The sequence below is a fragment of the Cardiocondyla obscurior genome, unplaced genomic scaffold (assembly GCF_019399895.1).
Source record: "Cardiocondyla obscurior isolate alpha-2009 unplaced genomic scaffold, Cobs3.1 scaffold91_0_56547, whole genome shotgun sequence".
NCBI lineage: Eukaryota > Metazoa > Arthropoda > Insecta > Hymenoptera > Formicidae > Cardiocondyla > Cardiocondyla obscurior.
In genome coordinates, this window is record NW_027228830.1 from 19,199 (window position 1) to 37,560 (window position 18,362).

Sequence of the window (18,362 nt, forward strand, 5' to 3'; positions counted from 1 at the left end):
TCGCCGCCCGGAGAAGAGATGGGCGCTCCGGCAGCTAGACCGGCAAAAGTTTGAGGCCTCGATCACCGTCTCTCTTTGGTGCAGAGATAGCGGGATCGGGGTCTCCGAGGTACGGGACGAAGACCCGGTAAGTGAGGCAGAGTGGTTGGTTGGGGCAGTCACAGACGCATGTAACGCGTCTATGCCCCAAGTCAGCCACAATATTCGTCGGGCCGCCTATTGGTGGTCCGAAGAAATAGCCCAGCTGCGGCGCGAGCTTGTGCGCTGCAGAAGGGATGTGACCCGTAGTCGGGACAATATCGGCCGGCGGGAAAGAAAAATGGAGGCCTTTAGACAGGCGAGAGAAGCCTTAAAAAAGGCTATCCGGGCAGCTAAGGCCAAGGCATGGGGCGAGCTCATCCAGGCTCTCGACGAAGATCCTTGGGGGCGCGCATATAAAATAGTCTCTAAGAGACTGAGGCCAAGCGCGCCCCCCATCACAGAAGTTCTAGATAAGGGCTTCGTCGAGGAAGTTGTTGACACTCTCTTTCCCGCTGACATCCGCGGGGAAGATGAGGAGTTTCCCGACGTCCATATAGACGAGGAATGGTCCTCAGACTTGGACGTCGGAGAGGATGAGTTCGCCAAGATTATAAAACGGAGTTGCCGGGGCAGTACAGCCCCCGGCCCAGATGGCCTCCGGAAAAAGTTTTGGGCCTTGGCTGTTCCGGAACTCGGAAGTCTCATGCGAGACATGTTCTCCGCCTGTCTCCGGCGGTGTCTTCCTCCTTTCTGGAAGGAAGCTAAGTTAATTCTCCTTCGAAAGGAGGGAAAGGACGAGAAGTCCCCGTCGGCCTACCGGCCGATTTGTCTACTGGACGAGGCGGGAAAAATCTACGAGCGTGTAATTGTAAATCGCCTCGTCCAGCATTTGTCCCGACAGGGCCCCGATCTCAATGGGGCCCAATACGGATTTAGAGAAGGTCTGTCCACGGTGGACGCTATTCTGTGTGTACAGACCTTCACAGAAGAATTTACGGCCCAGGGCGGGGGAGTGATAGCAATATCGATAGACATATCGAACGCATTTAACTCCCTTCCCTGGGACCGTAGAAGACTCGCCCGACACCACCGGGTACCACATTATTTGGTGCGTGTCGTGAGCGAATATTTGAGTGATAGGTGGATCTCGTACACGAATAGTACGGGGTCCACCTGTAAGAGAAAGTTGTGCCGCGGCGTGCCCCAAGGGTCTGTTCTAGGTCCACTCTTGTGGAATTTGGGGTACGACGCGGTACTTAACACAGCACTTCCCCCCGGCTGTCGTCTAGTATGTTACGCTGACGACACTCTAATATTAGCCGGGGGGAGGACATTTGAGGAGGCTAGCAGGCGCGGCGAAGTAGCTGTGCAGGCTGTCATTGAAGCCATTGGGCGAGCAGGTTTGAAGGTGTCGGTGGGGAAGACCGAAGTACTCTTCTTTCGTAGAAAGAAGTCCACCCCACCGCCGCAAGGCGCCGTAATAGAGGTGAGTGGGTGTTCCGTCCCGGTCAAGTCTGAGATAAAGTATCTCGGCTTGATCCTGGACGGACACTGGAGTTTCGAGGGTCACGTCAACGAGGTCGCTCGTCGAGTTAGGGAGAAGGCAAGTTCGTTACGAGGACTTCTCCCGAATCTCGGCGGGCCAGGCGGCGGTGCCAGACGATTGTATGTCAACACCGTGCGGGCTATTGCGTTATACGCAGCCCCGGTGTGGGCAGACGCCCTGGCGGCTAGTAGAAAGAGCCGGGTTAAATTAGAGTCGGCTTTCCACCCGGTGGCCGTCGGGGCGGCGCGCGCGTACCGCACGGTGTCGCGAGCCGCCGCCGCGGTGTTAGCGGGAATGATACCCGCGGACCTCTTGGCCCTCGAATACTCGAGGACTTTCCGGCGCCTGCGGGCCATCCGGGAAATAGGGGTTGTTATTCCGGCCGCTCGCAGTCGTGTCAGGCTTGAACATAGGGCAGACACGATTGTGCAGTGGAGCCGAAGGTTACACGAGGAAACCCCCTGGGGATGGCGCACCATAGCAGCTATACAACCGGTGCTCGCCCAGTGGCTTGACATGTGGGTGCTGGGCGGTGGTCCGTCCTTCCGGGTGACGCAGGTCCTCTCGGGGCATGGTTGCTTCGGGAGGTACCTGTGTCAGATCGGAAGAGAAGTTGACGAGAGCTGTCATCATTGTGACGCTCTCGTGGACACCGCCCAGCATACGTTGGAGGTGTGCCCTGCATGGCTGTAGAGCGGAGGAGTTGGTCCGGATGATAGGTCCGGACTTAACTCTCCCGCATGTAATGGAGTCCGCAGTGGCGGATTTGGAAGGTTGGAGGGCCCTCTCCTTATTCTGTGACAAAGTCATGGCAGAAAAGGAGAGGGCGGAGAGGGAGAGACAGGGGCAGCCGAGTGGGCCGTCTCTGTCACAACAACCCCCGACCGCCGGTAGCGGCGGGGGTCCACCGGCTCCGCCACCTCCTCCCCCAGCCGGGGGGAGAGGGAGAGGGCGGCTTCGTAGACGTCGACCGGACGTTGGGGGGCGAAGTAACTCGCCTTCCACGTCTGGAGTTTATGACTCGCCCTCTCAGGGCGGAGTCAGAAGAAGTTTGCGGCTGGCACTTATACCAGCGAGTGGCGGCGTGTGTCGGGTTGGGGGCCGGGGACGGGCGCAAGCCTCCCCCCCTCTTCCCGTCATGTGCCAAGCCACTTATACGCGTGGGAGTTCGCCTGTGGACTCTCATGCTCCAGCATGACGCTCCCGGGAGGGAGACGTCCTGTTAGCTGCACCACGGAAATAATTCTTTCGTGGCGGCGGCCTTTGACGCCTCTCTCCCGAGGAGCAGGTAAAGGCGGCACGGACAAAATGGCTGGGGGCCATGTCCGTTGCCGCCTACTTTGAAGTACACAATCGAAGGGCAAACATTAATTCCCTTCGATTTAAAGAGTAGCCGGCCCGCAGCAAATAGCGGGCCCTGCCGCCCTTAGATCTATGGGCGGCAGCGCGGGGGGCCCACCCAAGTCATCGGGTGGGTCGGTGCCGGGGAAGTTGAGAAGTTATACGTCCGTGTTCCTCAACTTCCCCATCAGTCACGGCACCATATGCGGGCCAAAGTGGGGGTTTAGTCGGTAGTGGGCAGCCTCGCGGCATAAGACCTGAGCCCGACATACCCCTCTCCCTTCCCCAGGGGAGAGGGTATGCGTAAAGGCATTCCCCCACTATAAAAAAAAAAAAAAAAAAAAAGGTTAGGTTAGGTTCCCTCTCGTTGTGCGCCACCTTGTCGTGGTGAGAGGGCTTAAGGGATCGAATCAACGATCCGCTGGGGCAGTACCTGGGACTTAGTCCCGGGGAGGGCCCGGCGGGGAGGTTCGGTCCTACTAAGAGCGCACAGTACCTCCCTGGCATTGCACTTCGAGTACAGCATGTACTCGAGCCGTGGGAGGTACAAACCTTCAGGGGCCGCGGTGAACAGTCCTTCTCAGGGCTGGGATCCGCGGTACGGGACTTGGCGTTCCCGGAGGTGTTCCCTGAGCCCGGCGACCACTTCGCCGAGAGGGTGGGTATTATTCCCCCCAAGGTGGTAAGGGATGGCGACCCGGAATTCAAACGCCCGGCCCGCCGGGGTCGTTAGGGGATGGTCTAAGACCTCCCTCCGGCAAGGTGTGGGGAATGGGGGGTTATGGGGGGAGGGTTTTGGGGGGTTTAAGGGGGTTTTTTTTGTTTTGTTTTATTATGTTTATTTTGTTTTGTATATTTTTTTTGTTTTTTCTCTTATTCCTTCCTTTCCTTCCTTCCTTCCTTCCTATTCCTGTGCTCTTCGGAGCTGGGGCGTGGGGCCGCTCGGACATATTCCGAGGCGGGGCCCACGCGCCGCGAGTTTAAGGAGTCGGCCAGGCCGGGGTCGTCAGGGATGGCACCCAACCGGCCTAGGGGAAGGAAAACCCTACACAAACCACTCAATGATACTAGTATGAGATGTCGGCCACTAATAATAATATGTCTCTACCGTCTCAGGGGGATCGGATCCCCAGAGACCGGCGTTGGGAGAGTACCGTCCCGGCTCTTCCCTCGTCGTCATCACATGACGGGCTACCTGCTGCCTGCTCCGCAGGGGCAGTAGAAGAACATGTGCCTGCGAAGAATACTGAAGATAGTAGCAGCATTGTTGCTGCTTTGGACGAAGACGTGATTATGGGAGCATCACTCGCATCAACGTCTAAACCCACAATCAGGGATATGAAGATTATCAAGCCTGGGCCTGTATCATCAAAATTAAGGTCAAGGTCTAAAATTAGGTCAAGGTCAAGAGGTTCATCCCCTTCTCCTCCTCCTGGTAACCCGGACTGTCGTATGGACTTGAGAGCGGTGTCACCTTCGCCCTCACTGGCCTCCACAGTAGATATGTCGGACTCGGTGTATCTGTCTGACTCGGACGAATCTGTGCCAACTCTTGGTAATAGAAGAAAAAGAGGTCGGCCTCCAACTTCAGGAGAATATATTGGTTTGGCAAAAGCCAAGATGAGAGTCGTGGAAGCAAACCAGCGTGTGGCTGAATTAGAGGATGAAAAGAACATTCTCAATCCCGCCACCTTACTTCCGGTTAAAATCAGAGACAGAGCAACTGACCTGATTGAAAAATATCGAGAAGAGTTTAAATACTCTTCCAGGCAAGAACTGGCTGCTTGTGTATTTGAAGATATGCAGCAAATACTACGCACTGCGGTTATTTCGAAAAACTTAAAGGGTACTGTCAGCAAGGCTCTTAAAGAATGTGCGTGTCGTACACAAGCCATTATCACAAATATGGCTGTGGATTCTTCTGGCATAAGTGCCAACAACGATGACAGTGGTCTTAGACAGCTTTTGGAACAACAAACAAAAGAATTGTCTAAACAAACAATAGAGTTAGTAGAAGCCCGGAAACAAATCCGTGAAATGAGAGAGGAAATAAATAAATTGAAGAGAGATAGCGCATACAGGTCGGCAGCGAGTGAGAAGAAGGCTTCTTCTCTCTCTTATCTCTCTCCAGTTATTGAGGCTAATGTGGAGATTCCCTCAACGTCTGACGAAATGATAATCGTCAATGAGGCCGATAATGTGCCTGAGAAATCTCCTCAACATAAGGTGCTCCTTCCGCCGAAGGAAAATTGGCCTAAAGCCATCAGACCATCAATCCAAGGTCGCACCAAGGTTTTGTCGGATCCTCCTACCTCAGATGATGAAAATGAGAATCCTCTTTTCCGGAAATTAGACGTTCTTTTAATAAATGGTGTAAAAAGATGGGGAGATAAAGCTCCCCAGAGAAGCCTTCCTCAAACGCCCAAAAACCGAAATCCTCTCGGGAGACTAGGTCAAAAACTGCGTCTGAGAATAAAAACTTAAAATCTAAAAAGGAGGTTAAAAGTGACAAAGTTCGCAAAGAAGGTGAAAGTGTTAATAGGCTTGTGAAGCCTTCTCTACTTCCTCCTACTTCGGTAGTTAATAAGGTTTCTAATAAACCTAGTAATAACCAGCCTAAACAGGCTGAGAAATGGTCGGAAGTGGTACGGAGAAATAAAAATAAATCATCCGTGGCTCAAGGAGATAAGACCTCTTATGGTCCAAAAATCTCTCCTAAAAATAAAGGCGGAAGTAGTAACAAGGCCTCTTCTCAAAACGCAGGCAAGAAAGGATCTTCTAAATTAACGAAGAGAAAGGTTCCCAAACGTGCGGCGGTCACAGTAACGTGTCCGGAAAACAAATATGCTGAAACTCTTAGATTAGTTAAAAGTAAAATTGATCTAAATAATCTAGGTATCACTTCAGTCAATACTCGCAGGGCCCTTACAGGGGCCATCATTTATGAGATAACTGGAGAGAACGGGACGAATAAAGCAGAAGCTCTTGCTAGAGAAATGAGCAAAGTGTTGTCCAGTGACAAGGATGTTAAAATCACTCGACCAATTAAGATGGCTGAAATTCGTCTAAGGGGATTAGATGAAGCAATTACTCGTGAGGAGATAACTGAAGCGGTCATACAACTAACTGATTGTTGTCTTTTAGATGTTAAAGTTGGTGTCATTAGACCGTCCAATGATGGTTTATATACAGTTTTAGTTCGCTGTCCTGTTGCTGCTGCTAATAAACTTGCGGCCGGGAAGCGAATAAAAATCGGATGGATATCCGTAAGAGTGGAAATTCTTGCCCAACGCCCCCTGCAGTGCTTTAAATGCCTGCAGGGTGGCCATGTACGCAGTAAATGCCCTGTAGCAGAGGACCGAAGCAATTTATGCTTCCGATGTGGTGAACCTGGCCACAAAATCGCAGAATGCGTGTCAGCTCCGAGTTGCCCGGCTTGTAAGAAAGCCGGACGAAACTCGGGACATAAAATGGGTGGTCCCTCGTGTTCTGCGAAACTTAAGCAGACGCGAAATAATAATCAGGCAGTAACAAATAGTGCAAGATCTGCTTCTTCTACTGTTGGTCCATCTATTCCCTCCACAGGTTTGTGTGAAATGGAGATAGATGAGACTCAAGAGGTTCAGAAACAGCTTGCTGTTTCTGCAGGAAAAGTTAATGTGGGCCTGGAGGAGCCCTTGCCTCAGCGACCAACTAATGGCCGTTAAGCTCCTTCAGGCAAATTTAAATCACGCCTGCCAGGCACAAGACTTGTTCGTCCATACCCTGGCAGAGCGTGGTTGTAGTATTGGAATCGCATCGGAGCCCTATCGTGTTCCTGCAAAACACCCTTGCTGGAGTGTTGATAAGTTGGGCTCTGTTGCCATCACTTGGTCGCCAAATATCCGTTCCTGTTCCCCACTTTACTCCGGGGAAGGTTGGGTATGTATTAAATGGGGGGAATTTACTATCATCGGTGTGTACATATCTCCAGCCTTAAATTTGGCTGAGTTTGACAGTAGATTGGAGAGTATTGCAGACTGTGTCAAGCAATGTTTGCCGCGCTCGGTGTTGGTCGCGGGAGACTTTAATGCTAAATCGGCGGTCTGGGGCTCCCTGCGGCCGGATCGGCGTGGTGACGCTGTAGTTGATTGGGCGGCCGAGCTTGGCCTTCTCTTAATTAATGAAGGTGCTGAAAGCACGTGTATTGCGTGGAGAGGGGAGTCCATTGTGGATCTCACATGGGCCTCCCCCTCTGCGAGTCGGCGGATCCGAGAATGGAGTGTGCTGACTGATTGTGACACTTTGTCCGATCATCAGTATATTGAAATGACTATTGGTAATGTCACCCGTTGTCGGCGCTCCTATAACCAACACAGGAGGCGTAAGGAGAGGAGATGGGCCCTCAAATCTCTTAACGAGGACCTTCTTTTAACTTCGTTTGAGGCAGCCACTTGGGCTGAAGAACCCGAGGATCAAAATGCCTCTGAGCGAGTCGACTGGCTACAGAATACACTAGCCAATGCGTGTGACACGGCCATGCGTCGTGCAAATGTTAAGGCTGACAATCGAGATAAAGCCTACTGGTGGTCAGAGGATATTGCGCAACTTAGGCGCAACTCTGTACAAGCCCAAAGGCAATTTACTCGTTCAAGGAGAAAACGCCGTAAAAATGCAGAGGAAATAGCTGCTAAGTATGAGGTTTATCGCGAGGCGCGTAAACTTCTTAGGGTGGCTATCAGAGAAGCCAAGAAGAAAGCATGGGAGGATCTTCTTGCCACTCTAGATGAGGATCCATGGGGCCGCCCTTATCGTTTGGTAACAGGACGCTGGCGTCCTAGGGCCCCACCTGTAGTCGAGACTCTAGAGCCTCATCTTGCGGACAGAGTAGTTAAAACTCTGTTCCCTCCGGAAATGGGCACTCGTATCCGCCAAATCGAGGCGCCTTCTGTTTGGTGTGAAGAGTTTAAAGTGACGGATGAAGAACTCAATAGAGTGGCGCGTAAACTCCGAGGCATTAAGGCTCCTGGGCCTGACGGAGTCCCCGGCAGAGTTCTTTCCTTGGCCTTAGGGATTATTGGGAAGCGAGTCATACGACTTTTTAATCAGCTTCTTGAGGAAGGGATATTTCCTCATGTGTGGAAAGAAGCTAATTTAGTTCTTATCCCGAAACAGGGTAGGCCTCCAGGAGAATCGTCCTCCTACAGGCCTATTTGTTTGCTGGATGAGACGGGGAAATTATTTGAGCGTATCATTGCTGGCCGTCTCATCCAGCATCTTTCGCAGGGTGATACATCGCTCCATGAAGAGCAATATGGCTTCCGGGAAGGTCGCTCGACACTTGACGCCATCGCCAGAGTCAGAGCCCTTGCGGAGGCAGCAGTAGAGCAGGGCGAAGTGTTATTGGCAGTATCTATCGACATTAAAAACGCTTTTAACACTCTGCCTTGGAAAGTTATAGGAGAAGCGCTCGAGCGTCTTCGTGTTCCCTTATATCTTCGCCGGATAGTGCATGCTTACCTTAGTGATAGAAGGTTGTCATACGTGGACTGCAATGGACTTCACGTTAAGAAGTTAGTTGAGCGTGGCGTTCCGCAAGGATCGGTTCTTGGTCCGCTTCTGTGGAACGTCGCGTTCGATATAGTGTTAAGAGTTGCTCTGCCCCCGGGGAGCACAGTTATCTGCTACGCAGACGACACGCTAGTGCTCTCCCGGGGGGATGATTGGAAAGAAGCTTTGGGGGTTGCGGAGGTCTCTGTTGCCTCTGTGGTTCGAGCTATCCGCGGTCTTGGTCTAGAAGTGGCAGCAAGTAAATCAGAGGCCATATTCTTTCATGATCCCTCTGTAGTGGGCAATCCGCCTCCCACGGTTATTACAATGGATGGAGTTCCCGTTCAGGTGGGCCAGGTAATTAAATACTTAGGCCTCACTCTGGACGGGAACTGGAGTTGGAGCAAACATTTTTCTGGTCTTGCTCCACGTTTAGAGAAAGTGGCCACCGGTTTAGGCCGAATTATGCCCAACATTGGGGGCCCGGAAGCAAAGGTTCGTCGGCTGTATGCTTCAGTCGTACAGTCTGTTGCACTTTACGGCTCGCCCATTTGGGCGAGAGATCTAGACAAGGCTGTTACACAAAAAGCCTTGGCGCCTGTTAGGCGCATTTGGCGATGGATTGCCACAAGGGTTACACGTGCTTATCGCACTACAGCATATGACGCAGCGACCTTGATGGCGGGTATACCTCCTTTGGAGATATCGGCGCGTGCTCGCGCCTATACATACCAGAAGATGGTGGAAATTCGGCGGAGAAATGTCGCAATTACCCCGCTGATTAAAAATAAACTTAGGCTGAGGACCCAAAAATGGGTCATAGAGAATTGGGCAGAAGAGTTGGCGCGTAGACTTACGCCAAACTCTCCTGGTTGTCGGGTGGTGGAGGCGATACTTCCATGCCTGGATGATTGGTTGGTGTATAGGCGTGGATATGTCACATTCCATTCTGCGCAGGTGATCTCTGGGCACGGCTGCTTTGGAGATTACCTGTGCAGAATTGGTAAGGAAAGGACAACAAAATGTCATGAATGCGGAGCTGGGAGAGATAGTGCACAGCACACAATCTCAGTATGTGCCGCATGGAGTGATGAGAGAGTTGTGCTTGCTGCGGAGTTAGGAAATAATCTTGACCTTCCGGCAATAATAGATGCAGTCGTCGCAGATGACGATAAATGGGAGATTTTCTCCTCCTTTTGCGATCACGTTATGACGCTAAAGGAGGAAAATGAAAGAGTTAGGCGTGAGGAAGTCTCTCAGCCTATCTTAAGGATTGGAACTCCTGTTCCTCTCAGGGGCAGAAGAAGAGTGTTGGCGCATCTACGCCCACCATAAAATGTCATGGGAGTGTTAATCTCCCATGTGTATTAGGCGGGAGAAATAGCCCTTTTAAGGGCTATTTGTTGTGTTGCTATTTTGGAAGTCCTTTTCAGGACTTCCAAACATAGAGGCTCTTTGGCCTCACGGTCTTTCAAGACCCTGAGTACTTGTGCAGTCGGAGTGGGGGTGGCCCAATAGCTCCCTTTATGGGTGAGGGTCTTCCTCCTTCTTCGACTGTACAACTGGTGTGGAGAAGGCGGCATCACAGGCGGCTGGGAACCGCCTGCTGCCTTCTCGCCCTTGGGAGGGCGTTGGTGGAAGGGCATTGGCCCCCTTCTACCAAGTAACAGGATGGTGGCCCGGTCAAGTCTAAGGACCGGGCGCTGGGGGGCCTTCTTAGCATACAAGAAGGTACCCCCGGTTGGCAGTGACCCCTCTGACAAGGGGGTCTCGGCGGTGGATGGGCGGTGCGGCATTGTAATGTGTTCGCGCCTCCCGTGCCGCCCATCTATCACTGCCTGCGCTAGGCCAATCGTGAGGTTTTAGTGGGTAGTAGGCAGCACGTTTGCATAAGTCCTGAGCCCCACATAACCCCGGAGCTTCCCAAGCCGGGGTATGCGTAAAGGCATTTCCTCACGTTAAAAAAAAAAAAAAAAGGTTAGGTTAGGTTAGGTTAGGTTAGGTTAGGTTAGGTTAGGTTAGGTTAGGTTAGGTTAGGTTAGGTTAGGTTAGGTTAGGTTAGGTTTCCCTCAGGGCCCCCTCGTAGTGCGCCACCTTGTCGTGGTGAGGGGGCTTAAGGGATCGAATCAACGATCCGCTGGGGCAGTACCTGGGACTTAGTCCCGGGGAGGGCCCGGCGGGGAGGTTCGGTCCTACTAAGAGCGCACAGTACCTTCCTGGCATTGCACTCCGAGTACATCACGTACTCGAGCCGGGGGAGGTACACCCTCAGGGGCCACAGAGGCCGTCCCTTTATTAGGACGGTGTAGATCTGTGGTTCGGGACTTGGCGTTCCCGAGGGTTCCTGAGCCCGGCGACCACTTCGCCGAGAGGGTGGGTATTATTCCCCCAAGGTGGTAAGGGATGGCGACCCGGAATACAAACGCCCGGCTTGTCAGGGTCGTGAGGGGAGGTCTTCTGACTTCCTCCTGGCAACCTCAGGGGCCACAGAGGCCGTCCCTTTATTAGGACGGTGTAGATCTGTGGTACGGGACTTGGCGGTCCCGAGGTGCCTGAGCCCGGCGACCACTTCGCCGAGAGGGTGGGTTTTATTCCCCCCAAGGTGGTAAGGGAAGGTAACCCGGAATGCAAATCCCGGCCGGCTGGGGCCGCAGGGGAATTGGTTTCCCCGCCATGCCACCCGGGGTTGGGTAGGGGCCTCCCGTTCAAGGGGAGAAGATCCCTTTCTGAGGCATTGCACGCGGGTGCTCCCGCAGCCGAGGTTAGGGATTACCTCTACCCGTTTCCGGGGCGTACGTGGTGCGTTCCTGGGGCGGGTACGAGTATACGCACCGGAGTTGCACACCGGGGGTGTGACCCCACGGTCTCCGGGGGCGTAGGGTGTTCCGGCCCGCGGGCTGGGCACCCCAGGGAAGACGTAGGGGGTGTTTCGGGCCGCTCGGAAGTCTCCGAGGTGGGCCTGGTCACCCCGGGGAGAAGGTCGTGACCGCCACGGGGCCGCTCGGACGTATTCCGAGGCGGGGCTCGTGGCGCGTCTCTGGAAGAAAGAAAGGAGCGGCTAGGTCGGAGTCGGCAGGGCGGGCACCCAATCGGCCTAGGGGAAGGAAAACCCTACAAAAACCATTATAATGGACAATATGGAAATGGCAGATCAACAGGAATCAGTTTTACCGTCTCAGAGGATTCGGACCCTTAGAGACCGGCGTGGTGGGAGTGCCGTCCCGGCTCCTGCCATGTCGTCATCAAACGACGGGCGATCCAGCGCTTGCTCCGCAGGGGCACTGGTGGAGAATGCTACTGCGAACAACAACAGAGATCGGTCCGATCAAGAGGACCGAAACACGCAGTCTTTTTCTTCAGACGGAGAAAAGGAACCGAGCAGAAAAGCTGCCCCGCTCACGGATACTGACGGGGAGTTTATGAAGCTTCCGCGCTTAGTTGACATGCAAGTTGTCAAGCGGGCCAATAATAAGAAGAAGACTGGGCCCAAATGTAAGACGTCAGCTGGACAGACGAGTAGAACGCGAAAGAAAATGGATCTATCCGCTCCTTTCAGCAATGTCAGACCGCACGAGTTTTCCCCTCCGCCAGCTGAGACTGGCTTAACTACAGCGACAGAGGACGAAACTCGACTAACATCCAGACAGGTCTCTGCAAATTCGGCTGATCCACAAGAAGAAGATGCCGACACAGACATCATCTGCGTGAACTCATCTGATGCTTCTGATGCTTCCGTGAGAACCACGGCGTCAGGGGCATTCAAGAGAACTAGGAAGAGAAAAGACGACGACACGATTAAGAAGACTCGTCGTACGGCGGATCGCTCTTCCTCTTCCTCCGAGAGATCATTCTTCGGAAATGACGGGAAAAAACGAGGCCGACCACTCGTGACTGGAAAAGGTGCGCAGATTCTCAACATCAGAGCGAAGAATCAAGAGTTGCAATCCTTGAAGGATGAAATAAAGACAATGAGGGAAATAGCCGAAGGAGGATACGATCCCTCAGATTTCAAAGGGAAACGCCGTACAGTAATGGCCGAAAGATTAGAACAGGAAGCCATTGGCTTGCCTGTGAACGCCATGGCGGCCGAAATACTTCAGACGGCGAAGAAAATTGAAGAGGTTGCGGTGAAGTCCAACAACCTGAAAGGCGGCTTTGTTCGGATTCTCAGAGAGGCCGCTTTAAAAATAGAAGTTAACACGGATGCTATGTTTAAGAAGATAGCTCCGCAAGAGAGTGCGACTTCTCAAGAAGTTGAGCAGTTGAAGGAGGAAGTCAACCGGCTGCGGGAAGAGCTACGACAAGCCCGTAGCACTTTAACGCAACCTTCTTCTGTTTCCCAGGCTCCCGGAAATACATCAGAAGACATCGCAATGGAGGTGGAAACAGGAGTTGAGCTGAACAACATCTCCCAGCCCGTCGTGTTGCCTCCCCGAGAAGAGTGGCCTCCAATTATAAGGCCGGCCATCCAGGGGAAGAGCAAAGTTCTTACCGATGACGAGGAGAGGACGATAAAGAGTGTCGTTCTCCCCCCTCGTCGGAAATCAACTAACAGGGACGTAGAGAGCTTGATAGACGGTAAACTGGCAACATTTGCCAAAATATTTCAAGCTCAAATAAAAGACACAATGACCACCTTGATGGAACAGCTCATTCCCCGAGCTTCCGTCGATGGGGCCCGGAAAAACGCCCCCGTGGCACCAACCCCGAAGGATGACACCAAGGGACGCCCGGTTCCCAGGGAGGGAATCAAGGGAAAAGAGCCCGTAAAGACGGGAAAAGTCGAGGGCCAAAGGCTTAAAGCCTCTACCTCCACTACCCAGCCGTCTATATCCAAACAGACAGTTGAAGATAAGAGGCCGGCAAAAGATGGCCTTCAACCCAAAGAGAACAAGGCTCTTGGGAAATCTGCCCCGCGTGACGCTGAGGCTGAGACATGGTCTCAAGTCGCTAAACGCGGAACAAATAAGAAGACCAAGCAGTTGCCGAAACCCACGGCTTCTGCTGCACCTACCAAACAAGGAAAGCAGAAGACACAGAAAGGCGGAAGGCTTGCCGCCAATACTGCTACAGCTGGCACTTCCATAGCCCAGCCCAAAGGACCAAGAAAAAGAAGAACGAAGAGAAGAAGAGTTCCCAGGACGTCAGCCGTCGTTCTTTCGGCCCCAGGAGAAGAGTACAACAAGCTGATGGCCGAAGTACGTTCCAAGATCAAGCTGGCAGATCTTGGGATCCAGGAAAAGGTTACAATGAGAACAACAGCCACAGGAGCACTTCTCATTCAGATCCCAGGATCTGAAAATGAGTGTAAGGCCGATGCTTTAGCCAGTGAAATGAAACAGGTACTGGCGCATAAGGAGAACGTTAAAGTCTCCCGCCCCGTCATCACTGCGGACATCCGCGTCTGGCCTCTCGAGCCTTCCATTTCAACAGAGGAAGTAATTGAGGCCATCGTCGACAAAGGAGCCTGCCAGCCCAGGGAAATTCATCCCGGAAACAAGAGAGAGTTAACCAATGGCATGAGTAGCCTTTGGCTAAAACTCCCGCTCGCTGCAGCGAAGAAAGCAGCAGCGGGAAATACGCTCGGAGTTGGGTGGACAAAGGTTAAAATAGCTTTGCTCGAACCTCGTCCACTCCGATGTTTTAGGTGCCTCGAGCGGGGCCATACGAAGGAAACTTGCCCGAACCCGATCGACAGGTCGGGCAAATGCTACAGATGTGCTGAACCAGGGCACACTGCCAGAGAGTGCACATCCGCACCCCGATGTCCAATATGTATGGACATTGGCAGGAAAGCGGACCATGTCTTGGGTAGCAAATCGTGCACTACCCAAAAAAGAAAGGGAAATCCGGTGAGCAGAAAGGATAAGTCTGCTCCCACCGGACAGGCAGCAATGGAGATTGACGTACAACCTCCATCAGACGCGCTGCCTCAAAGAATTCGCTCTCAGGAGGAGGGAGCCCGGCCTTCAGTCTCTTAATGGCCCTCTCTACTCCAAGCACGTGTGCCACTCCCGCGCAGCACAGGACTTATTCCTACAAGTGCTTGCGGAGAGTGGCTGTACTCTAGGTGTTGTCTCGGAGCCTCATCGCATCCCGGAAAACCACCCATCGTGGATGCAAGACGACACAGGAACCGTGGCGCTTACGTGGCGATGGTGGCGAGGTGCACCTCCTTGTGCACCAATTGGACGAGGCCGTCGGTTCGCGGCGGTACACTGGGGCCCTGTGGCAGTGGTGGGTACATATTTACCACCATCGGGCTCTATCCAAGATTACGAAGGATGGCTGGAGGAAATTGGTGTCTTTATTGATGGACTTCAACCACTCCCTGTGGTGCTCGCGGGAGACTTTAACGCCTGGTCCACAACATGGGGTTCCCGACAAACCAACAGAAGAGGAAGAACATTAGAAGAATGGGCAGCTACGAGGAACCTGGTACTGCTAAACCAGGGGAATGTGCCCACGTGTGTGCGGCCGCAGGGTGAGTCTATTATAGACTTAACATGGGCCACCCCTGCGGCCGCCAACATGGTCCGAAAATGGAAAGTGGCCGACGATCTCGAACACCTGTCAGACCACAGGTACATCCTGTTAGAGCTCGGGGTCCGGGCCACACCCTCCCTGACAAAGAAATACTTCTCTTCAGAGAAAAGATGGGCTCTCAAAAAGTTAAGAGAGGACACGTTTGGAGCCTCTCTTGAGGTATCGTGCTGGAGTAGAGAGAGCCAGTTTCAAGACTCTAGACCCAGCATTGCGAAAGAAGTTGACTGGATGGAGGAGGCTGTTACAAGTGCCTGCGACGTCTCTATGCCGAGGGTCCGACGAACGCCACGTCGTTCTACCTACTGGTGGAATGACGACATCGCGGAGTTGCGTCAAAAGGCCAATATACAACGACGGATTCTTACGCGCTGCCGAAGAAACTCCGAAAGAAGAGCTGCTGCGTTAGAAGACTATAAGACGGCAAGGATGGCTCTACGTGTGGCAATCAGAGAGTCCAAAGCAAGATCTTGGGAAGAACTTATTTCTGATCTAGACGAAGACCCGTGGGGACTGGCATATAAGGTGGTAACAAAAAAGTTAAGACCACCAGCTCCGTCGGTCACGGAGACATTGAGTCCGGTCTTTGTCAAAGAAGTGGTGGATACTTTGTTCCCCAAGGCATGTGTAAGGAATAGAGTCGGCGGCCTGTTTTCAGTCCAAGCTCTCGAGACAGAAGACCCAGAGTTCCCGGAAATAGAAGAGGAAGAGTTTTCTATAGCAGCAAAAAGGAGTTTTAGCGGCAACACCGCACCTGGTCCAGATGGACTACACAAGAAGGTGTGGGCTCTCGCTCTTCCAAAAATCGGGGAGAGCCTTCGAAATCTGCTAAGCAGATGTCTTCAGGAGGGCGTTTTTCCAAGTCAATGGAAAAGCGCGAAACTTGTTCTCCTGAAAAAGAAAGGGAAGGAAGAAGGCTTGCCGTCATCTTTTCGACCAATATGTTTATTGGACGAGGCCGGAAAGCTTCTGGAAAGGATCATTGTAAATCGCCTCGTCCAGCATTTGAATAAAGTAGGCCCAAATCTGAGTAAGGCCCAATACGGTTTTCGGGAGGGACACTCAACGATAGACGCAATTCTGCATTTGAGGTCTCTTACAGAAGAGATAGTATCCCAGGGGGGAGTAGCATTGGCTGTGTTAATAGACATATCAAATGCCTTCAACTCCATCCCCTGGGAAGTTATTAAGGCATCGCTGCGGCGTCATAATGTGCCAATATATTTACAGGCGGCGATAGATAATTACTTCAGAGATAGGAATATTACTTATTTTAATAGAGATAAGCGGTTATGTAAAAGACCGCTGTACCGCGGGGTACCCCAAGGGTCCGTCCTAGGGCCTTTGCTGTGGAATTTGGGGTATAACGCGGTACTTTGTACGGCGCTACCCCCCCGCTGTCACACCATCTGCTACGCAGACGATACCTTGGTGCTGGCCGGGGGAGACAACTACCAAGAAGCACTTTGGAGAGCTGAAATCGCCGCAAAAATCATCTTTGCGGCAATTGAGAGACTGGGACTTAAAGCGGCCCCTGATAAAACCGAAGCCTTATGGTTTTTCGACAAGGCTCAAAGTCCGCCGCCAACGAATTGCGCCATACACATTGACGCTGCTCGCATTGTTCCCAAGCCTACTGTGAAATACTTGGGACTGTACTTGGACGGAAGATGGGCATTCCGCGAGCACTTCACAAGAATTGCGGAGAGGGTAACAACCTGTGCCACCGCCCTCAGGGGCATCTTACCTAATCTAGGAGGACCTAACGGGGCGGCAAGAAGATTGTACGCCAATACAGTGCGCGCCATAGCGATGTATGGTGCGCCTGTATGGGCAGAAGACTTAACAGCTGGCAGGGGAAGCCGTACTCTTTTAGAAAAAGCCTTCCACCCTGTCGCTGTTAGAACAATACGCGCATACCGCACGGTCTCACGTGCGGCGGCTGGAGTCTTGGCAGGCATTCCACCGCCTGATCTTACTGCGACAGAGTACTCCCGCATATTCAGTGCATCACGGAAGTTTGAGCGACGATACGGCGTGCGTCCTAGCACTAGCATCAAAGCGCGTATAAGGCGCTACTACCGCGAGAAGACAATAAAAGAGTGGAAAACACGCTTACGAGCCACTCTAGCATCAGAAGGTGGACGCGTACTTGAGGCCTTTGAGCCGGTACTTGAAGACTGGATCCAACGACACAAGAGGATGGGACTCTCTTTCCATGCGACGCAGCTCTTAACCGGACACGGTTGTTTTGCAAAATACCTACGTCGAATTGGCAAAGAAGAATCGGAGAAGTGCCATCACTGTGAGGCATTCCGGGACGACGCGCAGCACACATTAGAAGAGTGCCCTGCGTGGCGAGACGAAAGGATGGATCTTATCCGGAAGACGGGGCGCGACTTGTCCCTTCCGGCGCTTACAAAGAAGATGGTGGACAACGAGGAGGCACACAACGCCTTCATCATATTCACAGGGCGTGTCATGAGCGCCAAAGAAAACGCCGAACGCCAAAGAAGAGGACAACCGGTAAATATCACCTCCGGCGTAGGACTTACATCGACTTCGGGCAATCAGCCCGCCACAGGCGCCCATCGTGCGCGCCGGGTTGGAGGTAGGGGACGGGCGCAAGCCTCCCCCCTCCTTCCTGGCCCAAACGGTGGCGCCTCTCAACTCGTGCGTCGGAGTTCACGACTGAATTCTAACGCACAAAGATGACAGCAAGATAAGGGACGAGTCTTCCTTCCCGCCAAGTTATAAAAACTCAGCGGGAGGGCGTCTCTCCCTCACTTCAAGAAGAGCGAGGCCAGGAAATATTAAGAGGCTGGGGAGCCTCTCCCAGTCTCGCCCTCCAAAGAAGTAAGTCGCAAGCCAAACGCGACTGTTTTAGAGAAGCCGGCCCGCCACAAATGCGGGCCCTGCCGCTCTAAGTCCAAAAGAGCGGCAGCGCGGGGACCCACCCAAGCCATCGGGTGGGTCGGTGCCGGGAGGTTGAGATGTATACGCAAGTGTTTCCTCAACCTCCCCATCAGTCAACGGCACCACATGCGGGTAAAAGTGGGGGTTTAGTCGGTAGTGGGCAGCCTCGCGGCATAAGACCTGAGCCCGACATACCCCTCTCCCTCCCCCAAGGGAGAGGGTATGCGTAAAGGCATTCCCCCACTATAAAAAAAAAAAAAAAAAAAAGGTTCCCTCAGGGGCCACAGATGCCGACCCTTTATTAGGTCGGTGTAGGTCTGTGGTACGGGACTTGGCGGTCCCGAGGTACCCGAGCCCGGCAACCACTTTGCCGAGAGGGTGGGTTTTATTCCCCCAAGGTGGTAAGGGATGGCGACCCGGAATTCAAACGCCCGGCCTGCCGGGGCCGTTAGGGGGATTTGTTCCC